Genomic DNA, 15,427 nt, shown 5'->3' on the forward strand with positions numbered 1-15,427 from the left:
CGAAGAAAAAAAAACCAAACGAACGAACGGTTTTCGATTTGTTAGAATTCGGATAGAATCCGTCGTGTATGCTCTGGGCGAAGTAGAAACAGGATAGAGAGAAGAAAATCCTAAACACACCTTGCACTTGCACGGGCCCGGGAATCAACAGGGGTTCGTGGTGTGGCGAACCAAACAAAAAAAAAAGGAAACAGAATCAGCTCATAAAATGTGATAAGTGTGGCGTCATTAAGATACTTTAACCCAGGTCAGGGGAGAAGCTGCCGGGTTTGTGCCTGTCAAAGCAGCGAACTGACAGGGGACGAACCTCTTGCGAAATTCGTCACATAATTCCGGAAAGGGTTTGTTATTTTTGAGCACAGACGGAGTTTCTAGAATTTTAACTAACTAAATCAATTAAATCGGTATTTTCATTTCATTTCACCCCTTCCACTGAGGGTGAGGCTAGCCCGGATGACTTTCTGACGCAATCAGAAATGTGATAAACACCGTTTTGTTATCTTTATCTCTTTCTCTATCTAGCTCGCTCTATGGCAGTGGCTCCCAATTGGTTTTATCCGAACGGGAAAAAAGGTGAGCCCAGGCTTAGGTCCGGTATTTATTGTTTCAAGCTTTCCCGGCAGACTTTCCGACTGGTACTCAGGTGGTTGTGGGAGCCTGTGTAAACAGTAAATTTTCCGTTTAATTTGGGTTGTCTGTGTTTAGAGCTATCAGACATCAGACGTGTGCTGCGAGGGTTGATTTAAGTAAATTACGGAGCCCGGGCGATGTCCTAGTTGTGGCGTTTTAACAGCTGTTGTTGGTCGACCTACAGTATATGGTAAAAAATTGAACAAAGCCGAAACAAAAAATTATGATAAGGAAATGCTGTAAAATCATTCCATTTTATTCAAACGTTCATTTTAGTTTGACTTCAGACAATCCATCTTTGGAAAGGGGAGTTTTTTTTTCCTATTTTTTTGGCAACACTGTTTTTGACAGATCACGCGTGAATCATGTCTTGTGTCATAGTCAAACTTGTTCAGTTTAGTCTACAATTCAATCATGAATCGACTTACGAAAGAAGTTCATTTTTGGTTGAATGGATACGTCAACAAGCAAAATTTCCACATCTGGAGTGAAGACCAGCCAAAGGCATTACAAGAGCCACCAATGGACAGTGGGAAAACTTTATTAAAACCCGCAAAGAATTCTGTAACTCATGAACTATTTGAGATAGGTCAACAAACTGAAGCGTTTTTCATGTAAAAATGTTCAAGGAATTCAATGGAATGGTTAACGCCGCACGAATCGCAATCCTTCGCTCGTTTTACCCCAAATGTATAGGAAGTTTTGGGGTTTCCTATAACATTCGCTCTGTAACTTGAAAAGAAGTCGAGTGCGGTATTCTGGAATACCCTACTTTCATGTAAAAAAGTCTGTAGAATCGAGTGGAAGAACATACACCAAAACGTTTCGTGCGGCCTGTATAGGTTCTGGCATTCTAATCTACAGACTTTTTTACATGAGATAAGCTAGATTTAGTTAACCTCCAATAAGCTTTACCAAGATTTAAGACCGATTTACTATAAAATACCATAAAATGGAGGAATTGGGGTATAATAGTCACGAGAACGTTTCGTGCAGCCAGTGTAGGTTCTTCCATTCGATTCTATAGACTTTTTTGACATAATATAAGATAGTTTTCGTTTGCTTTCAATTTGGTTCGCTTAAGACTTAAGGGTGATTTAGATTTAGTAAGCTTCCAATAAGTTTTACCGAGATTTAAGGACGATTTGCAATAAGATATCATGAAATGGGGTAAAATAGCCACAAAACCATTTCGTGCGGCCATTGTACACTGTTCCATTCGGCTATTCATGCGGCCATGAAAAACCATTCCATTTTATTTCTTGGATTTTTTTTACATAATAAACACTCTTGTTCGTTACCTTTTTCCATGGTTCCCGATTTATTTGCGGGTTTCCTGGGTTTTTCCCACTGTGCAATGCACAACAAAAAAGTCACTGTTTGGTGTGGATTATGGGCCGGTGGCATCATCGAGCTGTACTTCTTCAAAGGTAACGATGGACGGAACGTTACCCGATCAGATGGTAATAACAGAACTATAACAACTGGAGTAATTTATTTCAGAAACATTTTGTAACAATGTTTGAAATATTTTTGGCTGGTAAGCTGTTATAAAAACAAAAATCATAACAAAAAAGACACTAGAGGGAACAAAATCGTAACAGATTTTGAAAGGTTTGTATCACAATTATTACTGAATTTGATACAACTACAGAAGTCCAAAAGCAGGAATTTGGAAATTGTTGAATTATTTTTTTGTTATTAAATGAGTAATCTATTTAGTAATCTGGTTTCTTCGTTAAGTTTTTTGAAATTCTGATCATTATAGTTCGATATAAAGCAACGGAAGAACTAATTTTTTTAAATTATTAAACGTTATCATGAGTCTTAAAAATGAAAATAAAACATCATAAATGATTTTGTTATTATATTGTTATAAGTTTTTACTTTCAACCGTTTTCATTTGTTAAATATCTCAAAATAACACAAATTTTTATACATATCAACTGTTAACTTGTGATATGATTTGGTTATGTGCATCTGTTCGGGAACCGTTTGATGATTGACGATTTTTTGCCCACAATGGAATAATTGTACCTGTCTGATACGTGGTTTCAACAAGACGGTGCCACGTCCCACACGGCATGCGGAACAATGATCAAATTAAGAGCCGCCTTCGGTGAACAGTTTATCTCACGTTTTGAGCCCGTCAATTCTCCGCCTAGATCTTGTGATTAAACACCTTTGGACTTTTTCTTGTGGGGCCATGTCTACAAGGATAAACCAGTAACGATTGACGCATTGGAAGCCAATGTTGAAGCATTCATTCGTCACATACCAGACGATATGTTGGAGAGAGTGTGCCAAAATTAGACCTTGCGCATGGGTCATCATCATCTTAAAACATTAAAAAATACTAATCATTCTATTCGTTCCAATAAAGATTTCATTAATTTTCTCAAACTTTTCGTGTTTTTGTTTTTAAATCAAATGCTATGCCTCTTAAAAAATCACCCTTTATTACCCTTTCTTGCAATGCTTTGCCCAGTTTTGATCTGTTTCGCCCTGTTTTGCCTTGTTTATTCTGTTTATCTTTGTTTCTTCCTGGTTTGCTCTGTTTCGACCATTTTTGCCCTACCTGTCTTGCTTTGTCTTGTACGTCTTGCCCTGTCTTGTCCTTCTTCCTCAGTACTGTCTGTCATACCCTGTTTTGTCTATCTTGTTCTAAACTTCTTGTTCCTGAATATATAGTTGCAGTTCCAGGTCTAGAATTCAGTTCCAGATGTAGAATCTAGTCCAAGAATCAAGGGTTCAGTTCAGTTTCAGTTGCAAAAGAAGATCATCAAGTCAACGAAGAAATGATCAGAAATTTGTGATAGAATGTCAGTAGTATAACTCTAAAATAATTCTAAAATGTTCACACTTTGAAAAAACCATGTGATTTTACATCTGTTTAGATGCACATCGCATCGCAGTTCACGTTAATTTACGTGGAAGAACATTTAATATAGTTTCCAAAATTCCATGACATGAAATTCATTGAAATTTAAAAAAATGAATACTGATAACGACCGCCGCGCGACTTGAACCGAGAATCATTGGAACACATAGTACGTCCGTGAATCGACTGAGCCACAGAAGCATGCATCTGCTTGGCTGGTAAATCGTGCATTTAAATTCATACCGTCGTAGCTGCCAGCCGAATGCACATTACAATCGAAGCCAGTTAAATTCAAGCTAATCTAACATTAAATCATTACAAATGAAATTTTCCGTCATTTGACAAATTAGGTCTTTATAAATTATATCGTATAAGGGATTAAGTCACCTGCAAAAATTTAAAATTTTTTGGTGTGTTTTCTAAGTAAAATATTTGAGCATTTAATACTGAATTCATCCTAGCTTGCCTAGTTGACTCGTTCAGTTCAGACCATAATCCAGGTCCAAAATCCAATTCTAGAGTTCTGTTCTGATATTCAGTTTTAAAATCCAAAATCTAGAATCTGAAATACAGTTTCTTATTTAGACTTCAAAGTCAGAATCGAGCTTTAGATTTCTGGAGCTGAAACCGAATTTCAGAACTTGAATCTGAGCCTGTCTTTTAGAGCCGGATTTTGATTCGTTAGACCTGGACTATGGAACTAAGTTTCGGAAAAGAATTTCGAACTTAGATCCGAAACCGGAAACCGAATTCAGGAACTGAAATTGAGGCCAATCGCCTAACCAGAATTCAGTTTCACAAGTCCTTTCCGGAATCCGGTTTCAGAATGTAGAAACTGAGCTTTGAATTTGAAGTTCTGGAACTTAAGACTTAAATACGGGAGCAGAAGTCAGATTCAAAATTTTGTTGTATTTCCAGAATTCAGTTCCAAAATGCATTCCAGAATCCAGGTTTTGAATAAAGGTCTGTAATTTGATTCCAAAATTCAGTTCCACAATTCTAGAAGTGTAACTGAATTCACGAACTGGATTTTGAAGATTTTTGAACTAAACTTCGGATCTGGTTTCTAGAGCTGAACTTTGGATCCGAATTTCAGTAACTAAAACTAAAACTCAGCTGTCGACTGGAATCCAGGTGTCAAGATTCAGGATCAGAATTCAATGTCGAACCAGAATTCTGGCTCAGAATTCAGATCCGAATTTCAGTTCCAGAGCGTGGGTACAGTGATCAGTGTAATTATCCATTTTGTACGTTTCCACGTCTTCCGGTAATGTCTCTGATATCGCCCATCCACATTTTTTTGCATTTTTTTAATTTTGAACTAACATTTCACGTTCATTCGATATGTGGTTTTTGTGAAACGAAGAAGTTACAACTAAACCAATTGAAAGTTTATAGCAAAACATCAAGTTTTTGATAAAAATAAACATTTTGACGTAAATACGTTTTCGTTCATTATGGAGCTCCTTTTAAAAAATCACTGTACAAAAATGGACAAAACCTAATCGTGAATATTTCTTTTTGTACTTAAGGAGCAACTTATTTTTTCTCCTTTCCATCCGAAATACGTTCAGGAATTTTACGAAGCGTTACATGGGTTTCTTTTCTTTAAGTTATAGGCGTTACGAAGTGTTACATGGGTTTCTTTTCTTTAAGTTATAGGCGTTACGAAGCGTTACATGCGTTACTTTTCTGTTAGTTATAAGCGTTATGAAGCGTTACATGCGTTACTTTTTCGTGAGATATAGTCGTTACATGCGTTACTTTTTTGAAAAATACAGACGTTACGAAACGTTACATGCCTTACATTTTCATGAATCATAGGCGTTACGAGGCGTCACATGCGTTACTTTTCTGTTAGTTATAGACGTTACATGCGTTCCTTTTTTGAAAGTTATAGTTATTTTTTTTAACTTACAGGCGTTACAAAGCGTTACATGCGTTACTTTTCCGTGAGATATAGACGTTACATGCGTTACTTTTTTGAAAAATACAGGCGTTACATGCGTTACTTTGCTGCAATTTATAGGCGTTCCGAAGCGTTATATTCAATACTTTTTTAAAAACTGCAAGCGTTACGAAGCGTTATATTCGTTACATTTTCGTGAATTGGAGGCGTTACGAAGCGTTTCGTGGGTTACTTTTTTGTAAGTAATAGGTATTACTTAAGGTTACATGCGTTATATTTTCGTGAATTGTAGACGTAACGAAGCGTTACTCCTTTTAAACTTACAGGCGTTGCATTTTCGTGAATTACAGGCGTTACGAAGCGTTACATACGTTAATTTTCGTGAGTTACAAGGGTTACGAAGTGTTACATGCGTTACATATCTATTAGTTATAGGCGTTACAAAACGTCACATGCGTAACGTTTTTGTAAGTTATGGGCGTTACGAGGCGTTACATGTGCTACTTTTCCAAATCTTACATGTGTTATTTTTTCGTGAGCTATAGACGTTACATGCGTTACTTTTTTTGTAAGTTTTAGGCGTTTTGAAGCGTTACATGCGTTTTATTTTTTTGTAAGTTATAGGCGTTACGAAGAGTTACATGCGTTACTTTTTTGTAAGTTATAGGCGTTACGAGGCGTTACGAGGCGTTACATGCGTATTTCTTGAGTAAGTTATAGGCGTTACAAAACGTCACATGCGTTACGTTTTTGTAAGTTATAAGCGTTACGAAGCGTTACGTTTTTGTAAGTTATAGGCGTTACGAAGCGTTACATGCGTTACTTTTCTGTAAGTTATAGGTGTTACGAAGCGTTACATTAGCGTGAATAGTAGATGTGAAGAAACGTTAGTTTTTCGAAAGTTACAGGCGCTACATGCGTTATTTTTTAAAGTTAATGTGTTATTAGGCTTTACATGCGATATTCTTAGCAAGTTACAGGTGTTACTCTTTCGTAAGTTATTGGTATTGGAAAGCGGTACATGCGCTGCATATTTATAGGTTATGGTTGTTACGAAGCGTTACATGTGTTACTTTTTGCAGGTTTTAGATCTTACGTGCTTTACTTTTTTAGGGTCAATGTGTTAGGAGGCGTTTCATGAGTTACTTTTATGTCAATTATAGACGTAATGGCACTGTTCTTTGCCAGTTATAGCCGCTATTAAGCGTTGCAAGCGTTTTTTACCTATTTTTATATATATAAAAAATAGGTATAGAATTCGCTCAAACTTTCGAAAAATTTTCCGAGGCCCGGAGGGCCGAATGACATATACCAATCGATTCAGCTCGACGAACTGAGCAAATGTCTGTGTGTGTGTATGTGTGTGTGTCCGCATGTGTGTTGTCAACTAAGAGGTCGAGATCTCAGAGATGGCTGGACCGATTTTCATCAAACTAGTCGCAAATGAAAGGTCTCCCCGTCACCCAAAACGCTATTGAATGGTTTTGAGATCGGATGTTTACTTTTTGAGTTATACAAAGTTTTATGTCAAAATTTTCAGTTTTTTGACAGTATCTGTCACAATTGACCTTGAAAACAGAATATGTTTTCAGACTTAGATTCCGCATGGTAATACCTATCCAACAAGCCATAGATTGTTGAAATCCGTCCATTTTTAACGGAGATATCGAAATTTTTCTGTAAGCGACTTTTCCCCCTATTCCAGCAGTAGGAGTTTTGAGCGCTGTATGACAAAGAAATGCTTGGGAGCAACGGAAAACACGATTTTTTATACTGTTACATACAATTGTTTCTAAGAACCAAAAGGATTGTGTACAGCATTCTTTTTCATGACATTTAGCCTCGGACCGATTTTGGCACGGCTCGTTTTTGGCAACATAATCGTTCGAATATGACATATATAAACCAGATGATGGCAGAATTTTTTTAATTATTTTGTTTTAAACTACTTACAGCAATAAATGCTGGAACAACATAACATCCATATACCATTCGAATCAGTTCGTCGAGATCAGCAAATGCGTGTGTGACAAATAACTTCAATTAATTTTCTCGGAAAATTTCTTTTCTACAAATTCAGATTCATACGAAAAGTCGTATGCTCCCAAACAAAGTTCCTGCATTATGTTTGGTTCCGACCTCTGGTTTCGGAACTACAGGATGATATGTGAAACGAAATCAAAATTGTGTAACTCATTTTTCTTGAAGATGGCTGAACCGATCTAAGATGCAAATGAAATCTAAGAATCATCTAAGATTCAAATGAAAAGTTTCAAAGTTCTATAAAACATCTTGCTTTTCAGTCAGATCCAACTTCCGGTTTCGGGGATTGTATAAAAATGTCTATTCCACATAATTTAATCAGGTTTATCGGGTTAGCAGATTTGGATAGTCGATAAAAAAATTAACTTTTTTCAGTTTTAGTGGTATTCAGTTGTCGATCAGAAGGCACCTAAAAATTTAATTCGTGCTATGATCTCTCAAAGATGTCTTAACTGATTTTCAAATGTTTTGAAACAAATGTAAAGTGTACAGCTACTCAGGTGAATTTATCTGACTTCGGCCATACCGCTTTTAGAATTCCGGTTCCAGTATAAAATCGTTTCTCAAAGCTCAATCGTTTTCTCAAAAAAAGCCTAATCAAATTTCAGAAACAAAAATTTTAATTAAAACAAACTTATATACAAAAATTAATTATTTTATCCAATTATGACTTCCGGTTCTCGAATTACATGATGATGAATTTTTAAAATTCAAACCGATATAGAAGATGACAATCCCGAAAAGCTTCAAAGTTCAACTCAAAACTGTTGTAATTTATTCGTCATATGGCCATACGAATCGGTTTGGGTTATGCTGGTTCCTGAATACCGGCTCTGGAAGTACCTTAAATTACCGTAAACTCTAGAGTGGAACTTACATATCATGGCATGTTTAATCGATTATCACACTTCTAGATTCAAATTCGAGCCGATTTGCAGTTTCGACATTACAGAGTAATGAGTGATTAAAATCTCAAATTGTCGCTTAAAACGAGGGTCATTAAAATAATGTCATGAAAACTTAAACACCGAAGAATATTCATGCAAAAAACACATGCGGATTGATAAAAATAGGTATCATCTCACTGCTAGGTGGATTAAACACGTTTTTAATATAAGCGTTACATGCGTAACTTTATTGAAAGTTATAGGTGTTAAAAACAATTTTTCGTATGTTACAGGCGTTACCATTTAAGGTTAAGGTTCCATGAGGCATTACATGCATTACTTTATTCTGTATTACAAGGATTCCATACGTTACTTTCATTAGCGCTTTTCTGGTACGAAATTTCCACTGCCAACGGGTCACTCATTTATCGAGATTTCTGGGAAACTCGGACAAAAAGAATAAAATTGAAACACACCACGTTGTGTTACATTACAGGCCGAGATGATAACTGATGAAAGTGCAAACAAGAACGATTTCATACAAAAAATTTTGATGCTGTCGACTGGAAGCATTCAGGTGTAGCACCAATCCAATTATTTCATTCAATCAACGATTCCGAAAGCAAAGTAAATATTTTGTAAACTCTCTTCGACCCCATTTGAAAGTTTGGCAGTACACTTTTTTTTTGCTGTAGTTTGGCTGCCCACCGTTGCACTGCATTAGTTAGTATGGAACCAGTTTATCCAAACAAAAAGGCCATACAGATGCAACGACTGGACTGGATGCAGTCGGGACTGTCGAGCGGGTGGAAATAAAAAATAGCTCAATAATCAATTAAAATCAAACAAACCCCATTCCGATCCGACAGTGTTTCGTTCGTTGGCTGACTGACGGCCGGACGGATGGATTGACTGATGTGTTAATCAGTTTGCGATGCAACGAAGCTCCATTGCACCAAAAACTCGCGATTCTGTTTACTTCAGTTTTAGCGGGAAAGATTAAACATTACGAATGGAACACGCAGAGAACAAAAAAAAACAACACCATAAAAACTACCTTTTTGGGCCTAACGAACTACAAACACTGGTGCAGTCAGTTCTGTTTGTGTTGATTCAGTTAACGAAATACAAACCATCGCATCGTGAATCGCGTGCAGCCTCCTACAGGATCTCTGGGAACTAACCGAGCATTTGGAACACGTTTTCCACCATTCGGTTTCGCATTTCTATCCTCCGGTTGAAGCTAGCTGGATTCCGATCTCCCGTTCCGTTTTTGTGGTTTCAATGGCATCGAATTCCCAAATTTCCGGTTCAGTAGCTTCCCGTTCAGCCGGAACCGGAATCGACCCAAACGGAATAAGAAGATAGTGGCACGGTCGTAAATCGAATCGAGGCCTCCGTCTTCGAAAGGCAGAGCTACCAGAATTCCTTTCCATTAATCACAGTTCGTTTGACAAATCAACCGGGAAAACTCTGAACCTTTGAATTCTAAACTGGCAACACTTCCACTGATGTCTCACTCAGTGGATTATTTCCGCAAGAGCAACCCGGGGACGAGACTTTTTTTCCCGTAGAGTCGTTTCACGGTCGGTGTGGTAGATTAATTTTTAATTTAATATTTTGTCACCCAGCCCAAAAGTGAACTGAAATGGAACCGAAAAAAAAACTAGACGATATTCGACGGCTTCGAGATTCATGACGTGCACTATTGTCCGTCTAAGAAGAACATTGGGTGGAATTCAAGAAGCTAATTTGAAGGCGTGACGAATCCGAAGAACTTATTGTTCCTTTCGCTTCTGACGATGAAGGAGACAATGGAGGGCGCGATAAAGCAGAGAAAGAACGGGTTCAAAGCTGATCGAACATGAACAACAATTTAGAGCGGAAACAACCAAAGAAGGGTTGAGTTAACAAGTTTTTGTAACAGATGATTGCGAGAAATCGAAAGGTTTGAGCTGCTGGTCTTCTACTTGAACTAGTTTTGTGATTCAGCTTACTTTACGTGGAAAAAATTAAGTGACGTATCACAAAAACCGACACAGTTATGGCGTTGAATTGTTGAAGCAAAATTGTGAATATAAATCATGAATCTGGCACCTGTGCTTCAGCTTTGGATTGGATGTCGTTCAAAGTAGTCCGAGGGATTCACACCATTGGAAAATAATTTACCTAATTAAACTCATACCAAGCCAGCAGGCCTTAGTATAGTGGCATGAAGCTGAATCACACCACAACAGTAGGTTATTCTATTTTTAAAGCATTGAGTCGACTAAATTCTTCTATTGAATGCATTTTTTGGAGGTCATTTGTTTTTTAAACATCAAGCAGCAAATTATAAAGATAAATTTGCTGCTTGATGTTTAAAAAACAAATGACCTCCAAAAAATGCATTCAATAGAAGAATTTAGTCGACTCAATGCTCAAGTGTGTTGCAGTTTATTGGGATTTAGGAAACTTTTAACCTGAAATGTTTATAATTCAAAGAGAAAAGGAGCAAAATTTGATTCATTTTTGTCTAGTGGGGAAGATGGGAAATAAGGAACGCGAAGTACGACGATACCGAACGACGATATATCGAAATAATAAATAACGAAAAAATTAAACATTAAAATAACGTAAAAACATATTAAAATGAATTACAGTATCACGAAACTACGAAGCATCAAAATAACGAAATGACGATATAATACAATAACAAAACCAAAGATAATGACACTATTATTTGCGTTTCGTGCCCAAAGCACAAAAACGGCTTACAGACAAACCCTTAAATAAACAAAAATAATGAAATAACGAGACAAAGAAAGTAAAAAATAAAGAAGTAACGGGATAACAAAAATAAATCACATAACGAAAGAACGGATGAACGAGAGAACGAAATAACGGAATATCAAAATAACGAGATAAAGAAATAACGAAATATCGAAATAACGACACAATAAAATAACAAAAAAAAACAAATGCTTGAAAAAGCGGTAACAAAATAATAAAAAAAACCAAACGATTAAATAATGAAAGATCGAAAAAGTGAAAGAACAAAAGCACGAAATAACGAAGCAGCAAAACTAACAAAATAATGAAATAACGATAGAATGAAAGAACACCAGAACGAAGGAATCAAAAATCAAAATAACGAAATATCCAAAGAACGAAAGCATTTAAAAACTATAATGAAAGATTGGAAAAACGGAAGAACGAGCGAATGAACGAACGACACAACAAAAAACCGAAATAATGGCAAAATAACAAGATATCGAAAGAACTAATGAACAAACTAACTAGTAATAACAGTATGGAAAAACGAAATAATGAAAAAATAAGAGAACGAAAGAACGAAATAACGAAATACCAAATACATAATAACGGATTGAAAAAATAACGAAATAACATAATTACGAAATAGCAATATAACGAAAGAACGAAATAGCAAACATAAGCAAAATAATGAAGGAGCTGGACAGCGAAATTACAGAAGAACGAAAGGAAGCAGAAGAACAAAATAAAAAAAGATCGCTAAACGAAATACGTAATATGGAAAACAAAGTACGAAGTGTGAAAAATATGGAAAACGAAATTACAAAACTACTAATAAAAGGAAAAAATGAAAAAAATTAACGAACAAAATAACGAAAAAGCCATCACAACGAAATAATCAAAGAACGAAATAACAGATAAAAGAAATAACGAAATAACATAATTACGAATTGGAGATAAAATGAAAGAACGAAATAGCAAACATAACAAAATAATGAAGAAGCTAAAGAACGAAGCAGTTCAATTTGAACTGCTCTGCACTGATGAGTCAAAGACGAAACGTAAACATAATAAAAACGGTTATGTGCCCTAGCACAAAATTTGGCTAACCCCTAAATAAAAAACGAAATTACAGAAAAACTGAAGAACAAATTAAGAAAAGAACGGAAGAACGCAACACGGAAAACGAAGTGCGAGACGCGAAATATGAAATGTAGGAGACGATATAACGAAATAATATAAAAATGATAAAATAATCAAAAGAAAGGAAATAATAAAATCAAATAATCAAAAGAACGAAAGAACATTATTAAGAAGTAGCGATAAAAAGAAAGAACGATATAGCAAACATAACAAAATAATGTAGGAGCTAAAGAACGAAATTACGGAAGAACTAAAAACACAAACGAAAGAACGCAATACAAAATACGGAAAACTAAATACAAAATACGGAGTGTGAAATGCGAAACATGAAATATGGAAAACCAATACCAAACCAATTCAAAACAGGAAAAAAATGAAAGAACGAAAGAACAAAATAATGCAATAGCAAACACAACAAAATAATCAAAATAACGAAATAACGGATAAAAGAAATACAAAATAACATAATCACGAAAGAACGAAACAGCAAACATAACCAAAATAATAAAAGAGCTAAAGAGTGAAATTACAGAAGAACAAAAGAACAAATAAACAAAAGTAAAACGGAAAACAAAACTCAAAATACGTAATACGGAAAACGATGTACGAAACACGAAATATGAAATATAGAAATCGAAATAACGAAAACATGATAGAATGAGCGAACGAAAAAACAAATTAACGAAATAGCAATCACAACGAAATAATCAAAAAGCAAAACGAAATTACGGATGAACGAAAGAGCAAATGAAGAAAAGAATGACGGAAAAAATACGAAATACGTAATACGGAGAACAAAATGCGAAACGCGAAATAAATATATAAAAAACGAAATAAAAAAATTTGTAAAAATGAGAGAACAAAAGAACAAAATAACGAAATAACATAATGACGAAATAGCAATATAACGAAAAAACAAAATAGTAAACATAACAAAATAATAAAGGAGCTAAGAACGGAATTACGAATGAAGGAAAAAACAAATAAGCCGAAGAACGAAAGAACGCAATACGATATACGGGAAACAAAATACGAAAGACATAATACGGAAAACGAAGTGCGAAACGCGAATTGTGAAATTTGGAAAAAAATACTAAATAATCAAAGAACGAAGTAACGGATAAAAGAAATAACGAAATAACAGAATTAACAACGATTAACGAAAGAATAAAATAGCAAACATAACTAAATAATGAAGGAGTAAAAGAGCGAAATTACGGAAGAACTGAAGAACAAATAAAGAGAAGAATGAAAGAACGCAATACGAAATACTGAAAACATAATACAAAATACGGAAAACGAAGTGCAAAACGCGAAATATGAAAGATGGAAAACAAAATAACAAAAGAACTAAAAATAAGGAAAAAATGAAAGAACGAAATAGCAAACACAACAAGTTAATCAAAGAACGGTAAATGAAATTACGAATCAATATAATTACGAAATACCGATATAACGAAATACCGAACTAGCAAATATAACAAACTAATGAAGGAGCTAAAGAATAAAAATAATGGAGAAAAAGAGAAAACGAATGCAGAAAAGAACAACGGAAAGGAAATACGAAATACTTAATACGGAAAACAAAATGCGAAACACGAAATATGAAATATTGAAAACACTATAACCAAAAAATGTAAGATTTGAGAACGAAAGAACAAAATAACGCAATATCAAACACAACAAAATAAGGAACTAAAGGAGCTAAAGAACGAAAGAACAACGAAATTTGAATCACAAAATGTTAGAAACACTACACGCAATGATATAATAAAGACAAATTATGCTGACGGATAAACTCGAGTGAATCGGTGCAATTGAACAAAAAGACGAATGAATGATGGAACGAAAAACATAAAACAGAAAGAGAAATACGAAACGCGGATTACGAGAAACGAGATACGATAATAAAATACGAAAATTGATATATAAAATATAAAATTTGAAACACAAAATGCGAAACATGTTGACAGGCTGTCTTATGTGTGCCAAATTAATTGCCCAAAACAAAGAAGGAACGAATAAAGGAAAGTACGAAATACGAAAAACTAAATATCGAAAACGCACAAAGTGCAATGCAAAAAGCAAAAAGAACAAAAGTACCAAAAGTACCAAAAGAGTACCAAAAGAATACCAAAAGAATACCAAAAGAGTACCAAAAGAGTTCCAAAAGAGTACCAAAAGAGTACCAAAAAAGTTCCAAAAGAGTACCAAAAGAGTACCAAAAGAGTACCAAAAGAGTACCAAAAGAGTACCAAAAGAGTACAAAAAGAGTACCAAAAGAGTATCAAAAGAGTACCAAAAGAGTACCAAAAGAGTACCAAAAGAGTACCAAAAGAGTACTAAAAAAGTACCAAAAGAGTACCAAAAGAGTACCAAAAGAGTACCAAAAGAGTATCAAAAGAGTATCAAAAGAGTATCAAAAGAGTATCAAAAGAGTACCAAAAAAGTACCAAAAGAGTACCAAAAGAGTATCAAAAGAGTACCAAAAGAGTACCAAAAGAGTACCAAAAGAGTACCAAAAGAGTACCAAAAGAGTACCAAAAGAGTACCAAAAGAGTACCAAAAGAGTACCAAAAGAGTACCAAAAGAGTACCAAAAGAGTACCAAAAGAGTACCAAAAGAGTACCAAAAGAGTACCAAAAGAGTACCAAAAGAGTACCAAAAGAGTACCAAAAGAGTACCAAAAGAGTACCAAAAGAGTACCAAAAGAGTACCAAAAGAGTACCAAAAGAGTACCAAAAGAGTACCAGAAGAGTACCAAAAGAGTACCAAAAGAGTACCAAAAGAGTACCAAAAGAGTACCAAAAGAGTACAAAAGAGTACCAAAAGAGTACCAAAAGAGTACCAAAAGAGTATCAAAAGAGTACCAAAAAAGTACCAAAAGAGTACCAAAAGAGTATCAAAAGAGTACCAAAAGAGTACCAAAAGAGTACCAAAAGAGTACCAAAAGAGTACCAAAAGAGTACCAAAAGAGTACCAAAAGAGTACCAAAAGAGTACCAAAAGAGTACCAAAAGAGTACCAAAAGAGTACCAAAAGAGTACCAAAAGAGTACCAAAAGAGTACCAAAAGAGTACCAAAAGAGTACCAAAAGAGTACCAAAAGAGTACCAAAAGAGTACCAAAAGAGTACCAAAAGATTACCCAAAGAGTACCAAAAGAGTACCAAAAGAGTACCA

At 35.1% G+C, this 15,427-nt stretch overlaps 1 protein-coding gene across 4 annotated transcripts in view; it reads right to left on the minus strand.

Moving 5' to 3' along the window:
• Positions 1 to 15,427, minus strand: part of LOC131425765 (uncharacterized protein DDB_G0283357) — a 505,552-nt gene that overhangs the window by 353,985 nt on the left and 136,140 nt on the right. The window lies entirely within an intron of this gene.

The sequence above is a fragment of the Malaya genurostris genome, chromosome 1 (genome assembly GCF_030247185.1).
Source record: "Malaya genurostris strain Urasoe2022 chromosome 1, Malgen_1.1, whole genome shotgun sequence".
Lineage (NCBI taxonomy): Eukaryota > Metazoa > Arthropoda > Insecta > Diptera > Culicidae > Malaya > Malaya genurostris.